Below are 15314 nucleotides of genomic sequence, written 5' to 3'. Positions count from 1 at the left end.
TTGGCTGTGTTACTTTCCTGAGTCTTTGCTTCATCAACAGTTGCTGTAGAGACTGCATTTTTAAATTCATGCCCATTCTATAAAATCTACTTCTTTGACATCTTTCCACCGGCCACTGGCTTGTTCAGAATGACATTGTGCCTGCCTAGCACATGCCGCCCTAGGAAATCACCTTACCTCGATTCACTTCACTTCCCCCTGCATCTGTCCTTCTCAAGCTAGTTTTTCTAAAGAGGCAAATCTGATAATGATGCTCCACCTACCTAGAACTTTCCTCAGCGAATAAAATCCCAACTCCTCAACATGCCGTCCAAGGCTTCCTCCACCTCCCTTCTCCCACCATGCCCGCTGCCTCCTCGGCCCCTCCGTCTCAGCCATTGGAAAGTTCACCAATGTCTAATACATCCAGGATCTTTAAGCCTTCCTGTGTGTTCCTCTCCTCCATCCACTCCACCAGGAGACTAAGGACCCCTCTTCCCGTGTCACTCTTCACATGTACTCTGGACAGATTTCTATCATGCTACCTATTACACTTATCATAATTATTTGCTTTCAACTCTATTTCCATCTTCTGGGCTTTTGAGTATCTTGACACTAGAGATGATGTCCTCTACAGTATAAGTACTAAACAGATGTTTGCTGATGGGTTAAGTCAGTAAATCATGAGAATCCAGTACAATAAGATAGCAGATCTAATATATTCAAGTAACAGATTAAAAGTCAGATTATCCCTTCTCTTTAACTCATACTGACTTAATGGGCTGTAAACTCTTCATAAGAAAGGACCAAGTCTGGAGTTCCCACCGTGGTGCAGCAGAAACGAATCCGACTAGGAACCATGAAGTTGCAGGTTCGATCCCTGGCCTCACTCAGTGGGTTAAGGATCTGGCATTGCCATGAGCTTCAGTGTAGGTTGCAGAAGCGGCTCAGATCTGATGTTGCTGTGGCTGTGGTGTAGGCCGGCGACTACAGCTCCGATTAGACCCCTAGCCTGGGAACCTCCACATGTTGGGGGTGCAGCCCTAAAAAGACAAAAGAAAGAAAGTACCAAGTCTAACATTCAATCTGCACCCCCAGGCAGCTAATACTGTAAGCAGCGACATTAGTTAACAATAAAGTAACTTTCACAGAAATGTCTTTGAGGAATTGAGCATGTCTGCAAAATGCAGGTCTGATGCTCACGTAACCCAATGCGTGAATGAAAGTAAATGGAAATGGACACTGATGAGCCAGGCAGGGACGGTAGGTCAGAGGGCTTGAGCAAAGGGTCTTCTGTGGCCAAGTTACTTCTCTGCTCACATGCTCCATCTGTAAGCCACAGGACACAAGCAATCTGCTGGCAGAGAGCAGCAATGAGGAAGCTGCTAACCAAAACCACTGTGCAGTACTTAGATGCACAGAGCACTTACACACACCCACTAGGAACTGGGAAACAGAACCTTTACAATTAAAGAACAAAGTTCTTCTGAGTGGACATGCTAATAAATGATGCTGACACACACATGCAAGGAAATAAACAAAGGAGAGTCATGTGGAGGTTGCAGTCCAAAAAAAAAAGGAAATTAAAATAAACAGACAAAATGGAAACCGGCCAAATTAGTAGGGAAGGAAATTCCACTGTTGTTATTGGAGACGACACCATAAACAACAAATAATAAATCAAAACAAAGTGGAAAAACCACATCAGATGGTTTTGGCAGTATCTTTTGTATATCATGGAAATGTAACTGGATAAAATAGACAAACCACAGAACCTCAGGGTGAACAAGGGAGCATCTGTAAATGCCATGTAGTCCAGTGACCCCATGGCTCTTACTCTACTGTCTGCCCACAGCTGCTTTCTCATGTCTGCAGTGTGGGTGAAAGTTGGCACATTTTCAGGGTGGGAGACTGAACGCTACTATGTACTGATTTCCCACAGATTGTTCCTTGCCCTGTTTGGAAAGAAGATGCAATTCTGGAGTGTTAAACTAGAAGGGATGCAGAGAGGTGGCCAGCTCTCGCCAGGTTCTTCGAGCATTTTGAGACCCTCCACTCCACCTGAGACTCGAGGCCCTTTCACTCCTGCTCAATGTATCTCATGTGCACAAAAAAACAACCGTATGTATACAATCTATACTGAGTTTTCATTGCACCTCAGTCACGGGGCTAGGTATTTTCCACATTATCTCAAATCCATAGGATAACTCTTCAAGGTAAATATCACCATTGTACAGCCATGAAACATTTGACTCAGAGAGATTAAGTAAGTTTTATGCACTGCTAGAAAGTTGTAGAGTTCCAAAGTCCACGTTCTCTGTTCAAGGTCAATTCAGAAGAGCTTCGGCCCCCAGCCCCTACCTCGTCACTGATGCAATGAGAGCTCCCTCTCGTGCCCCTCCCCCATGGACTAGAGTTGAAGTGTCAGTGTCTTAGTTAACTGGCATAACAGTGCCCCTTGAGAATGGTCACACGATGAAACTTAGAGAAGAATGGGATGGATAGAGGAAGAAAAATATGAAAAAAATCAGATCATTCCGTTTCCTTTTTACTCCCATCTTAACTTCTGACCAGGGCTGGCTTTATAGGTGTGACCTGTACATGGCTTAAGCTCAGAAGGGCCTGGAGCTTGGTTCGATACTCTGCCATCACTGTCTCAAAATTCCTAATTTTTTCCTGCATTTTCATTTTGCATCGGGCCTGCTGCTGGCCCATCTTTTTCCTCTTCAGATTTAGTTACATTTTATTATTATTATTATTATTATTATTATTATTGCCTTTTTTTTAGGGCCACACCTGCAGCATGTGGAGATTCCCAGGCTAGGGGTCTAATCAGAGCTACAGCTGCTGGCCTACACCAAAGCCACAGCAACATGGGATCCAAGCTGCTTCTGCGACCTACACCACAGCTCATGGCAACGCCGAATCCTTAACCTGCTGAGCGAGGCCAGGGATGGGACCCAAAACCTCATGGTTGCTAGTCAGATTCGTTTCTGCTGTGCCTGCCACAAAGGGAGCTCCTAAAGTGACATTCTATACTTTCTTTAAACAACTCATGCATTATAAGTTTCTTATTTTCCTAAAATGAACAAGACGTCTCTATAGAGGAGCCATTTTTTTTGGTAGAATCAAAACGTGAGGCATATGTAGACCTTCTTCTACCTCTGATGGGTTACATGCCTTAACGCTGAACTACTGCCTTTTTCCTAAAACACACAGTCAAGGCTTACAAGCCAGCTTCCATGCAAATACCACTAATATGAGCCCATTTCACAGATTAAGATGAAATCTCTGTAAATCTAAAAGGCAAAATCTTCAACTCTACTTAATAAATTAGTCGAAATATCATAGCTCTCATAAGCTCTTTGGGAAATCAGTTTTGAAGAACTGTCATCCTAAAACACTTGATACCCAAAACAAAATTTTTCTTAGCCACTGAATGATGAAATCATCCTTAAGTTGGAGGTGGAGTGGAGAAAGGAAGCTGTATGTCTATAAAGGCAAATATCTGATCAGAGCACACAAAGAAAATTTTGCTCGAAAATTTTGCTCAAATATTTAAAAATTGCTTGAGAGCTTTCTTTTTTTTTTTTTTTTTTTTTTTTTTTCCTAAACATAAAAGGGTTGTGATTATACCTGTCTCTACTGCCCGAAACAGAGAAGAAAGAACAGGTAAGACAAGTCTAATGAAAGTGGAAGAACAATACTTTCACTTGACACTGAGAAACAATCTGCAGATGGGAAAAGCCATGTAAGGGTTTTTGAGGTCTCTTTGTTTTCAAATCCTAGAGCCCTAACATTCCCACCAAAGCTGAAAGGTTTTATTTTATTTTGTCTTTTTTTTTTTTTCTTTTTTTTGGCCACATCTGTGGCATATAGAAGTTCCCAGGCCAGGTATTTTATCTGAGCTGCAGCTATGATCTGAGCCACAGCTATGACCTGAGCCACAGCTGCAGCAACATTGGATCCTTAATCCACTGAGCCTCAGCAGGAACCCCCAATTTTATTTTGTCTTTTAAGTTAGGTTAAATCCAAAGATCATTTTAATCAGTATTTATAAATCCTAGTTGTCTTATGAGAAATTGATAGCAGTTAAAAATTGATGAAATTGGAGTTCCCATCGTGGCTCAGTGGTTAACAAATCCGACTAGGAACCATGAGGTTGCGGGTTTGATCCCTGGCCTTGCTCAGTGGGTTAAGGATCCGGCACTGCTGTGAGTTGTGGCGTAGGTTGCAGACTCGGCTCAGATCCCATGTTGCTGTGGCTGTGGTATAGGCCGGTAGCTGTAGCTCCGATTCAACCCCTAGCCTGGGAACCTCCATGTGCCGTGGGAGCAGCCCTAGAAATGACAAAAGACAAGAAAATAATAATAATAATAATGTGATTATTATGAATGAGAAGTGTAATCTTTCTTTTTTAAATACATTTACTTCCATAAATTTTTTTTTTTTTTTTTGCTATATAGGGCCACACCCACAGCATATGTAGGTTCCCAGGCTAGGGGGTCCAAGCGGAGGCACAGCTGCCGGCCTACACCACAGCCATAGCAACGCCAGATCCTTAACCCACTGAGCAAGGCCAGAGATCAGAACCCACAACCTCATGGTTCCTAGTTGGATATATTTCTGCTGCTCCATGACGGGAACTCCAAAATGTATGCTTTTTAAGTACTTTCTTTTTCAAATATTTACTACATTATGCTTATGATATAATATACATAATATATAATAATAACATTTTTTCCATTCCTTCAAAAATAATCACTGACTGGAGGTCATAACATTTTTGATGGTAACAAGGAAAGACACCATTTTTCTCATGAAAGATGGAGTTGTTAGCTTCTTACTCTAAAAGATCATTAGGTACCAAGAGCAAATAAGCAGCTTCTCAGAGGGCTAATCTTAATAAAAACATAAGCATTACAGGACAATCTAAGAACACGAAAACTTGCCACGACTAGTATCTGTTCTTGCCATTTCATAAAAATTATCCATGACTCCCATGAATAATACTCTTGAAACATGACCTAAAAACTAAGTGCTAAGCCATAATTTCACTGAAATCTTTATTTTATTAGTTCCCATGCTGGACTTTGTTTGATCAATCAATCTATACTTTATTAAATTTGACTTTCTTTCTATAATGGTGAATATTGTACAAGATATCCCTCTAAATCCTTATCTTTTTTCTCCTACCTCTCCTCTTTACATATTTTTGGAAGGAAAAAGCATTTAATATTCAGAACCTTACTACTAGAATGGTGTGGGGTTTCTTGTCCTTATCTGTTAGGGCCATGCTTTTCTTCTGCCCTGTAGATTCCATCATTCCTATTAATAATACAGCATTTCTGCTTTATTCCTTTAGGCACATAAGCTCTTGCTTCTGCCTGAAGACATCTTTTGATTTTTTAATTCAATGCAGATTTCTTCTAATCGTGAAACCGTCTGGCATTTGCCCTGTTCCAGTCTCTTCCAGGATCATTTGTCTTTCTGCCATTTCTTTCCTCCTAGCTTCTCTCATCCTCATTCTTCTTCCTAATGAGCTGAGGTCCGGTCTAGATAAGACAGGTCTGTTTATTTTTATCTTCTATTATCTACAACTCCTCTACCTAAAAAGTTAATCTATGAGGAACGGTCTTTGCATCTTAGTTTCTTTTGTTTGGTTTTTGTTTGTTTGTTTGTTTAGGGCTACACCCTTGGCATGTGGAGGTTCCCAGGCTAGGGGTCTAATTGGAGCTGTAGCCGCCGGCCTACGCCAGAGCCACTGCAAGGAGGGATCCAAGCCACCACAGCTCACAGCAATGCCAGATCCTTAACCCACGGAACAAGGCCAGGGATAGAACCCACAATATCATGGTTCCTAGTCGGATTCGTTAACCACCGAGCCACGACGGGAACTCCTGCATCTTAGTTTTATTCAAAGGTTCAGAATAGCATCACACAAACAGCACTGAAATTCCAGTCAGGAGACCTGGGTTCAAATCATGCAGCCACAGTAAATTCTCGCTGTAAGCCTTAAGTAAAACATTCCACTTCTTGGCCTTAGTTTCCTCCTCTTTAATATGAATAAATGGACCACAAGACTGCTGAGAGTCCTTACAGATAAACACACTCATCTCCCCCCAAATGTAGAAACCAAAACTAATAGGCATGAAATTTTTTTCCAGTAGAGCTGAGGGATCGACACCACTAAACAAAACAGCAAAAGGTGGCAAATTATGTGGGTCACGCACATGTTGCACTTATTCCCGCATCATGCATGCATTCGTGTATTCAAAAGTCAAACAGCATGAACAGCCCCTGGCACTGACAGATAACATCTGAGTTTTGACTCTTCAGGAATAACCCCAAATTCTTGGTCATGTAGTCAACTGTAAGTCTGCTGAGGCTTTGTAATGCTAGTGTTTGGATGTGCTCACCAACTCTTTGCATCCAAATCCTGGTTTGGTGGTAGATTTTTCTAATCATGATTTTTTTTTTTTTTTTTGTCTTTTTGCCATTTCTTGGGCCACTCCCAAGGCATATGGAGGTTCCCAGGCTAGGGGTCGAATCGGAGCTGCAGCCTCCAGCCTACGCCAGAGCCACAGCAACACAGGATCCGAGCTGCGTCTGCAACCTACACCACAGCTCACAGCAACACCAGATCCTTAACCCACTGAGCAAGGCCAGGGATCGAACCCGCAACCTCATGGTTCCTAGTCGGATTCATTAACCACTAAGCCACGACGGGAACTCCTCTAATCATGATTGTTATGGTGATATTTACGAATTGGAGGATCCAAGGTCTTAAGATAACAGCCTTCCAGGAGTTCCCGGAACCAAAAAATATATATATATACAGCCTTCCCAACTGTGGGGCTGCACCCCATGGATCTCACCAGTCCATTCCATCTGAAAAGAGAGAAAGAAGCAGCTGTCTGGAAGCAGAGAATCCTGGGGGAAATGGAGCCTGGGGCACAGACAGATATCAGATGGAAAGGACTCCAGGAAGCCATGGCATCGAGAGAGATCCCTAGGGCTGGGCAGCATTGGTCCTGGGAAAGGGGGGCAAGTCAAATCATTCTCAACAATACTAACAGTTATCTGTGTTTGAAGTGACAGCAAGTGTCCATATATTAGTTGGTAAAAGCATCTTCATCACCTCTTCCTCTTTGGAATCTCAACAGCCTTCTACTCTATAGAAGGCAATTCATATTCTGTATATTGATTTCTCTTCCTTCCTCAACTTAACTCTGATCGCCCCTGCTGGACTGCCAGCTCGTTGAGAGCAAGACGGGACATAAATTTATTGTATTGCTTTGATTTTTTTTTTAAAAAAGCTCAATCACACTTTCAAAAAAAAAAAAACCCTCGTTTTATTTTCTTTCCATTAAAAAAAAATCACTGGAATCTGAGATTCCACATTTACCATTATGATGTATTTTGGAACAAATGTCAATCATTGGGCAACCATTTCCAAAGGAATTTTAATTATGTACTGTCTCACTGCATACCGAGCAAGGTTGCACAATAGTGGGTGGAGTCAGAAGTGACTTTCTCAGAGAGCAACTGTCTCTCATTAAATGTAGAATATTAAAGACGTGCAAGACATTCCTCCTTCATTCAAGTTGATATTTTTTAAAAGGCTGATCCAACTACACTTCAGACTTTGTGTACTTTCCCCCCTCACCAAGAGTATTTGGCAGAAGTTTTTAATAATAATTCAAAAGAAAAAAGTTAAAGAAAAACCCAGACTGAGTTTGTACTACCCTTGTGAACCCCCTGGAGAAATGCTGATCTTTGCTCAGCAATTCCTGCCCTGCGCCGCCGAGAGCCAACACAAGGAAACCAGCTGGGCTCCCTTCCTGCTCTCCATTCAGCACGAGGGCAGTCTGGAAAAAAACCTGCAGACAGACGTGGGGGAGGGAGGGGACCCCTAAACAGAATCGAATCTGAGGTCACAAAGAATCCTTCTGCCCTCTAAGAGAGATACAGAGAATTCTAAGGGACCGAATTGCTTACGGCCTGTATTTTTATTACGATAAAAAGCTCAGCAATTATGTCGCTTGAAAGCTTAAAATGGGATGGAACTGTGAAGCACATGACTGCCCCTGGCTCAAGTGTTTCACAAGTCTGTGGACTCCAGCTTTCACTGGCTGAATGAGGGCAAAATACAAAAACCATTACCCAGCTCAGCAACCATAAGGCTAATTTTTATCTGCTAGTTGAAGGAAGTTGAGCTGATGCGGGTCAGAGCTATCTTTTCAGTCCCAGTAATAACAGCAGCAACCTGGAGAACAACCCCACCGCCACAGTGAATGTGGCATTCACGGTGCCTCGCACTGGACCTGCACTCCTCAAGTTATCAGTTGATCCTCAGAACAGCCTCCGGAGACAATCAGATGAAGAAAGAGAAAGAAACCAGTCCTAGAGTTTCTTTCACGCTGTCCTTACCCCAGACCTGTGTCCTGCTACTACTACCCTTCATAGTCAATGTTCCACTCACAAAATAATACCATGTAAATGGTGACAAAATCTGAATACCAAGGAATCTGAGCTCTGGAAAAGATTCAGAAGTGGGTTTCTCATAGGAGGAATGTAAAATGTTAGTTTCAGGGAAGGAAATCTGCTGAGTTTATCAGTTAATGCAAAAATCATTTTAACTAACTTCCAGATAGATTGGCCTTTCCACATCTCAGGTGGAAAAGCAGTCTGGGAGTTCCCGTCGTAGCGCAGTGGTTAATGAATCCGACTAGGAACCATGAGGTTGCGGGTTCGATCCCTGCCCTTGCTCAGTGGGTTAATGATCCGGCGTTGCCGTGAGCTGTGGTGTAGGTTGCAGACGCGGCTCGGATCCCGTGTTGCTGTGGCTCTGGCATAGACTGGCAGCTACAGCTCCGATTAGACCCCTAGCCTGGGAATCTCCATATGCCGCGGGAGCAGCCCAATAAATGGCAAAAAGACAAAAAAAAGAAAAAAGAAAAGAAAAAGCAGTCTGATAAGCAATGAGATCCTGCTGCATAGCACAGGAACTATATCTAGTCACTTGTGAAGGAACATGATGGAGGAGAATGTGAGAAAAAGAATGTGTGTGTGTGTGTGAGAGAGAGAGAGAGACTGGGTCAGTTTGCTGTACAGTAGAAGTTGACAGAACACTGTAAATCAACTACAATGGAAAAAATAAAAATCATTAAAAAAAAAAGAGCAATCTGTTCTCAGTCTTTCACTTCACCAAAAGCAAAAGTCTAATCCATTTCATTACAGTCATTTTACTAGGCCATCGAATAAATGGCAGGTCCTGATGGGGAGAAATCACTTTTAAAAAAACACTTCTGAGAGAGGTGGGTACAGTGAGTTGGCACTAGACCAATCCTTATCCTCTCTCAATCTCTAAGCAGCAAGGATATCATGATTTTTACATATAACGTGTATTCTTTTTTTTCTTTTCTGGCTGCACCCGAGGTATATGGAGGTTCCCAGACCAGGGGTCTAATTGGAGCTGTAGCCACCGGCCTACACCACAGACACAACAACGAAGGATCTGAGCCATGTTTGCAACTTACACCACAGACCAAGGCAACACCAGATCCTTAACCCACTGAATGAGACCAGGGATCGAACCCACAACCCATGGTTAGTAGTCGGATCCATTTCTGCTAAGCCATGACAGGAACTCCTATAACGTGTTTTTGTTTTTTTTTGTTTTTGTTTTTTTTGTCTTTTTTTTATATTTTCTGGGGCCTCACCCACAGCATATGGCGTTCCCAGGCTAGGGGTCTAATCAGAGCTGTAGCCACCGGCCTACACCACAGCCACAGCAACACCAGATCCGAGCCGAGTCTGTGACCTACACCACACAGCTGATGGCAACGCCAGATCTTTAACCCACTGAGCAAGGCCAGGGATCAAACCCACAACCTCATGGTTCCTAATTGGATTTGTTAACCACTAAGCCACGACGGGAACTCCTACATGTTATCTGATCTCTCATTAGATCAGATAACATCTTGGCCCATACTGATTACCTTCACCTAGTAATGATTAAATCTGGTTGGTCCTGCTGAATGCCCAGACACCAATTAGCCAGACCAACTAAGTGCAGGAAATCTTATATCAGGGCAGCATCTTCATTTCCATCTGACTATGTTGTTCCTTCCTTGGTCTTGACCTTTGAAAATAGGAATAAATGCCCATAAGTGGTGCTAAGGCCAAAAGAATGGGCCCAATATTCATCAAGTCTGGGGGAGGGAGGGAATCTGTGTACCATGTGTTAGGGTGACTTCTGCTACCAGCTCACATTTTTTTACTTGCTTCACAGCTTTTTGGGTCTGTACCTGTAATGTAATGTGGCAGACCTATCCCGGGTGTGTCAAAAACTCAATGACCCCAAAGAACACTAAGACAAGTAAAACAAGGAGAAACCACCAGAGATGCTGCTTCCTGACTCTGACCCTTGCAGAAATCTGGGTGATCTGTGCATCCAGAGCAAACCCAATAAAAAGTCAAAGCCATATACTATGGAATTTAACACAACCCTCCCAAAGGCTGGCACTTGCCACAGCACGATGACATTTTCATCAGTAAATGCAGTTATGCTGGTCATGTTCTGTGTACACTGGAAAAGATACAATCACTATTTTTCAATGATTTTGGGTATTTCCAATTATTTCAGTCTTTTAGTGAACTTCTTTTCTTTCTTCCATTTTTTTTTTCTTTCATGTCAACCTCTGTTAGGGATACCACAGAGGATGCATCCTGCATTCACATGTCTATTGGCAGCTATTGAATTTATCCTCCATAGCCCATGAAGGACAGAACCCTCACATTATTTTGGAGTGAACCAAAAGATCCTAAGCCTAAAGCCACTGGAGACCAAATTTTACTCTCAAATCTCAAACAGGTTTCCAAAGCACATTGGAAAACTGCTTTGCATAGCAGCAAAGTCAGGCATGTTTTCAACTCAGCCTGGAGGAAAGACATTGCTGGGATATACTAAATAGTTACTGACTTAGAACCCACTTTTCTTTAAGATTGCAAATATTCCTAGCAGGGCAAGCCTGGATTTCTCATTAGACCTTCAGAAAGCAGCAGCCATCCGTCGCCGTCTTTTCAAAGGTGGAATTAAATGGCTTGTGTACATCTATAGGGTTTCTGTGTTTGATCCTAGATTATGTTTTCACTAAGGTTAGGGGTTAGAGTTTTGACAGATGTGACTAGGATCTAATTGGCCCATTTTATCTGTCCTTTGCTCCACATGCATAGCCTATCGACAGCCAAATTTGTGAAATGTCTCAACTTTGATACCAACCAATGAGGGGTGGGTAGAATGCGGATTTGAATGCTCACTTAGGTTTCAGTTTTAGTTTCAGAGTCAGTATGAAATCCACGGCAGCATCTGTGACAGGAAATAAGGTTATTCCGCTCTGTCACCATTTCATTCCAGCTGGGTTGCAGTTTCTTTTCTCTTTCACTTTTCCCCTCCTTAAGCTTTTACTGGCCTTTCCACTTTCTCCATTTTTTTCATTGCCACTGCTTGACCTTGCTATTTCCAATAAACCAAAGTGGAAACTGAATGAGAGTGTCTTGGATTCACACCTCTTAGTGAGAAGAGCAATTGTGCAAATATATGATTCAACATCCCTGACTTCTTAGTTGAGGGAGTCAACAGGCCAATTTCTGACTTAACTGCAAAGAGAGGGCAAACTTTCAGGGATATGACAGGTTACTGAAACCCCACCCAACCCCACCCAGCACTGGAGGGATGGGGAAGTCTCCAGCCTTTTACTTATTGAGCCTAATCATCATGCCAGGTGTGTACGAGGTGGGGCAAAATAAAGATAAATAAGCATGTGTCCTCCTTTAATCAGTCTTCGTGCTGGGAGTTCTCAACCCAAACAACAGAGAAGCCCACAATCATTTGAAGAGAAAGAGATATACTTCAAAATGATAGGATAAGTATTAGAAGACAGATATGCACAAGGGCGTTACCTTGAGAGCTCTGTGAGGAAAGAATTCCCCATTCACTGAAGCTCAGAGCAGTTAAGTGACTCACCCAAGGTCACACAGCAGAATGCAAATTTGAAAATAGGTCTCTAACTCAAAACAGAGCTTCCCTTTCCATTCTATAATGGCCTTTCACAATTTTCACAGACCTGTGCCTATGCTAATTTGGCTTTGTAACTTCAATGTTTAAAGAAAAACACTTAGCTCTTTGTACTCAGGTAGCAGGACCAGAAGGGTTATCTGAAAAGTCTGCTTTCTAATCTGTGCTTCCTTATCTACCAAAGCTGGGAGTCTGCTTCTTCCCGCCGCCCTCATGATCCACTCTGCCAGCTCCTCTCCATTCTCCGATGCCTCTCACACTTCCCCAGGCCTGCCCTCCCAGAGCTAAATAATTATTCCACTATTGCTACAAAGTGGCAGAAAAGAGAAGCAAAAAATTGACACTGCCAGTTCGCTCACTTCTTATTCACATACGTACATTTTTGCTACAAAACTATGATGATCTGGAAGCCTAATTATTTTTTGAAGACTTCCTTTAAAGCAACATATGGACCCTATTACAGTACTCACTGACTTCTTTTGCCTCTGCTCTGGAGGGCGATGGGTTTATGATTTACAGCTCAAGTGAATGCAGTGCTCAGGTTCATTGCTCCAATTTGATTACAGCTGACACAGATTCTGGACACCAGACAGATTTTCATTATTATTAACCTCATTGTGGACTGAAAAATGACGTGCACGCTGCACACAGAAGGAATTCAGCTTAAGCAGACTCAGAGCTTCCGTGCACTCACTGCATCTCCCCTCTTCCATGTGGACACAAAGCAAGTGCAGGGTTTCACTTTTTTATCCTTTTGTATGTCCTGGAAAGGAATTTCAGGCTAGTTGCTTTGTGAGTATAACATCAGCCGGAGGGTGAAATATAGCAAAATCAGGTCCAAATAGTTTTGAGATCTTACCTGAGAAATAAGCGTATTGATTAAGTCTGCCTAGAAATCTGTCCGTGGGCTGCCTGTGTGAAGGTTGATTAAATCTCTCTGCTTCCCCGGCGCAGACCCCCAGAGTGGCTTGGATGTATTCCAGTTGCACTGAAACCAAACAAAGCACCTCTGATTTGAACCCAGCCAAAACCCAGAGTGGGACTTGAACCCACGGTTTTTTAAATTAGAATCATTCACCTGGTGTCTGGACGTACTGAAGCTCAAGTTGTTTGTGTCTGAGCGCGGAAGGAATTCAGCAAGAGACGAAGTGATCGGCAAGAAATATATTTATTAAGATAGGAAGCTTGCGAGGCTTACAAACGGGCAGGGAGGAGGCTCTGCCCGCTACATTTTTGTGATTCAAGGCAAGTGGGGGAGAGGGAGAGACTGCCTTCTTCCCCATTCTCTGAGTAGACTAGGAGACGGCAGGCTTACATCACTACCTACTCCTTCGTATTGGGTAGGACAGTACTTGACCCTATGCGGTCAAACTAGGACTGTCATTCAAATCGGCAGAAGGGTGGTGACGTGTGCTAGAATACGTCAGTCTTCTCAGGTTTCCATATAAAAAGGGTGTCCTTCTTTGGAATGTCATCTTTCCCCTAAATTCCTGTCCTTGGTCCTCGGGTTCATTATCTTGCTGAACTTGAATGCAGGCCTCATTTTATCTTTCGCTTAATGGCCTGAGGCATCGCTTGTGCTTTTATTTACAGTTTTATAGTTCAGCAAGCCTGCTCGTTCTGACATTTAGGGCCGCACCCGCAGCATATGGAAGTTCCCAGGCTAGGGGTCGAATCGGAGCTACAGCTGCCGGCCTACACCACAGCCACAGCAACATGGGATCCGAGCCGCGTCTGTGACCTATGCCACAGCTGAGGGCAACGCGGGATCCTTAACCCACTGAGCGAGGCCAGGGATCAAACCCACACCCTCATGGATACTAGTCGGATTTCCACTGAGCCACAGTGAGAACCCCCTCCGACAGCTTTCCTGAGTGATCCTGAGCTTGCAGTGGTCTCCCAAAGTCCCTCAGGTTTCCCTTTCTACGGTCTGTCTCCTCCTGGGCCGTCTGCCACTGCCTGTGTAACTCTCCTACTCTACCCCTATCACTACCAGACCAATTAGCCAAGAAAAAGTTCTGCATCCTCCACATTCAAGTCTGGTAACACCTGCCTTCCATGCAAAATAGGTCCACAGAGCCAAAGAGGAAGTGGAAATAGAAAGGCAACACTTTCAACGCCCTGGAGCAGCACATGGGCAATGATATCAGTTTTGCTTCTAAGTGTCCCGGTGCTTTAGTTTGAGTCTTTGTGCCAACCTAACACCGTCACTCTCCTTTTCCCCATCATCTTAGGGAGAAGAGGTAGTGAAGCGAGCCAAAAACTCTGCCTTGATCCTCTCTGCTGAACCAGACCATGCAAGCACCATCCTCCGGGTCCAGATTGGAAGTTTTAGCAGAGAACCCTTGTGTCTTGGTCTTAGCTAGTTTTGTCTTTTGTCTTTTTTTTGTTGTTGTTGTTGCTATTTCTTGGGCCGCTCCCGCGGCATATGGAGGTTCCCAGGCTAGGCGTTGAATCAGAGCTGTAGCCACCGGCCTACGCCAGAGCCACAGCAATGCGGGATCCGAGCCGCGTCTGCAACCTACACCACAGCTCACGGCAACGCTGGATCGTTAACCCACTGAGCAAGGGCAGGGACCGAACCCGCAACCTCATGGTTCCTAGTCGGATTCGTTAACCACTGCGCCACCGAGGGAACTCCTGGTCTTAGCTAGTTTTTAGGGAGGGAGAGTTTTATACCACCGCCAAAGTTTGTGTCAATCGTTTGATCTTGCTTCATTTGAACTATAAGAACATCTATGGCAATGCACCACAGATGTAAAGAAAGTTTCACAGATAGCACTTTTTTTTTTTTTTTCTTAATGGCTGCACCTGCAGCATATGGAGGTTCCCAAGCTAGGGGTCTAATCGGACCTGTAGCTGCTGGCCTACACCACAGCCACAGCAACGCCAGATCTGAGCCGCATCTGCAATCCACACCACAGCTCACGGCAACATCAGATCCCAACCCACTGAGCGAGGCCAGGGATCGAACCTGAAACCTCATGGTTCCTTAGTCGGATTCATTTCTGCTGTGCCACGATGGGAACTCCCACAAATATTACTTATAGTTGAGTAATAATTTTAATACCTAGTCCAGAAAGGAAAAAAAAATCCAGAAAGAAAGAAGGAGAAGGAAGGGTCAGTGAGACTTCCTCAAGGTCAAGAAAATCCATCACCTCACCTCTCTACTCCACAACCTTGCAGGCAGGCCTGACAACGGCTTTCCTACCCCAATGAATCTCAAGTGAGCTGCACACTCCCAACTTGGTAC

The 15314-nt window shown here is 43.6% G+C and overlaps 1 protein-coding gene across 3 annotated transcripts in view; it reads right to left on the bottom strand.

Annotated features, from left to right (window-relative positions):
- RGL1 (ral guanine nucleotide dissociation stimulator like 1) overlaps window positions 1–15314 on the bottom strand; it is a 294657-nt gene that overhangs the window by 182972 nt on the left and 96371 nt on the right. The window lies entirely within an intron of this gene.

The sequence above is a fragment of the Sus scrofa genome, chromosome 9 (genome assembly GCF_000003025.6).
Source record: "Sus scrofa isolate TJ Tabasco breed Duroc chromosome 9, Sscrofa11.1, whole genome shotgun sequence".
In the NCBI taxonomy this organism is placed as follows: Eukaryota; Metazoa; Chordata; class Mammalia; order Artiodactyla; family Suidae; genus Sus; species Sus scrofa.
The sequence above is the reverse complement of the archived record's forward strand: the minus strand, read 5'-3'. Positions and strand labels throughout refer to the sequence as shown.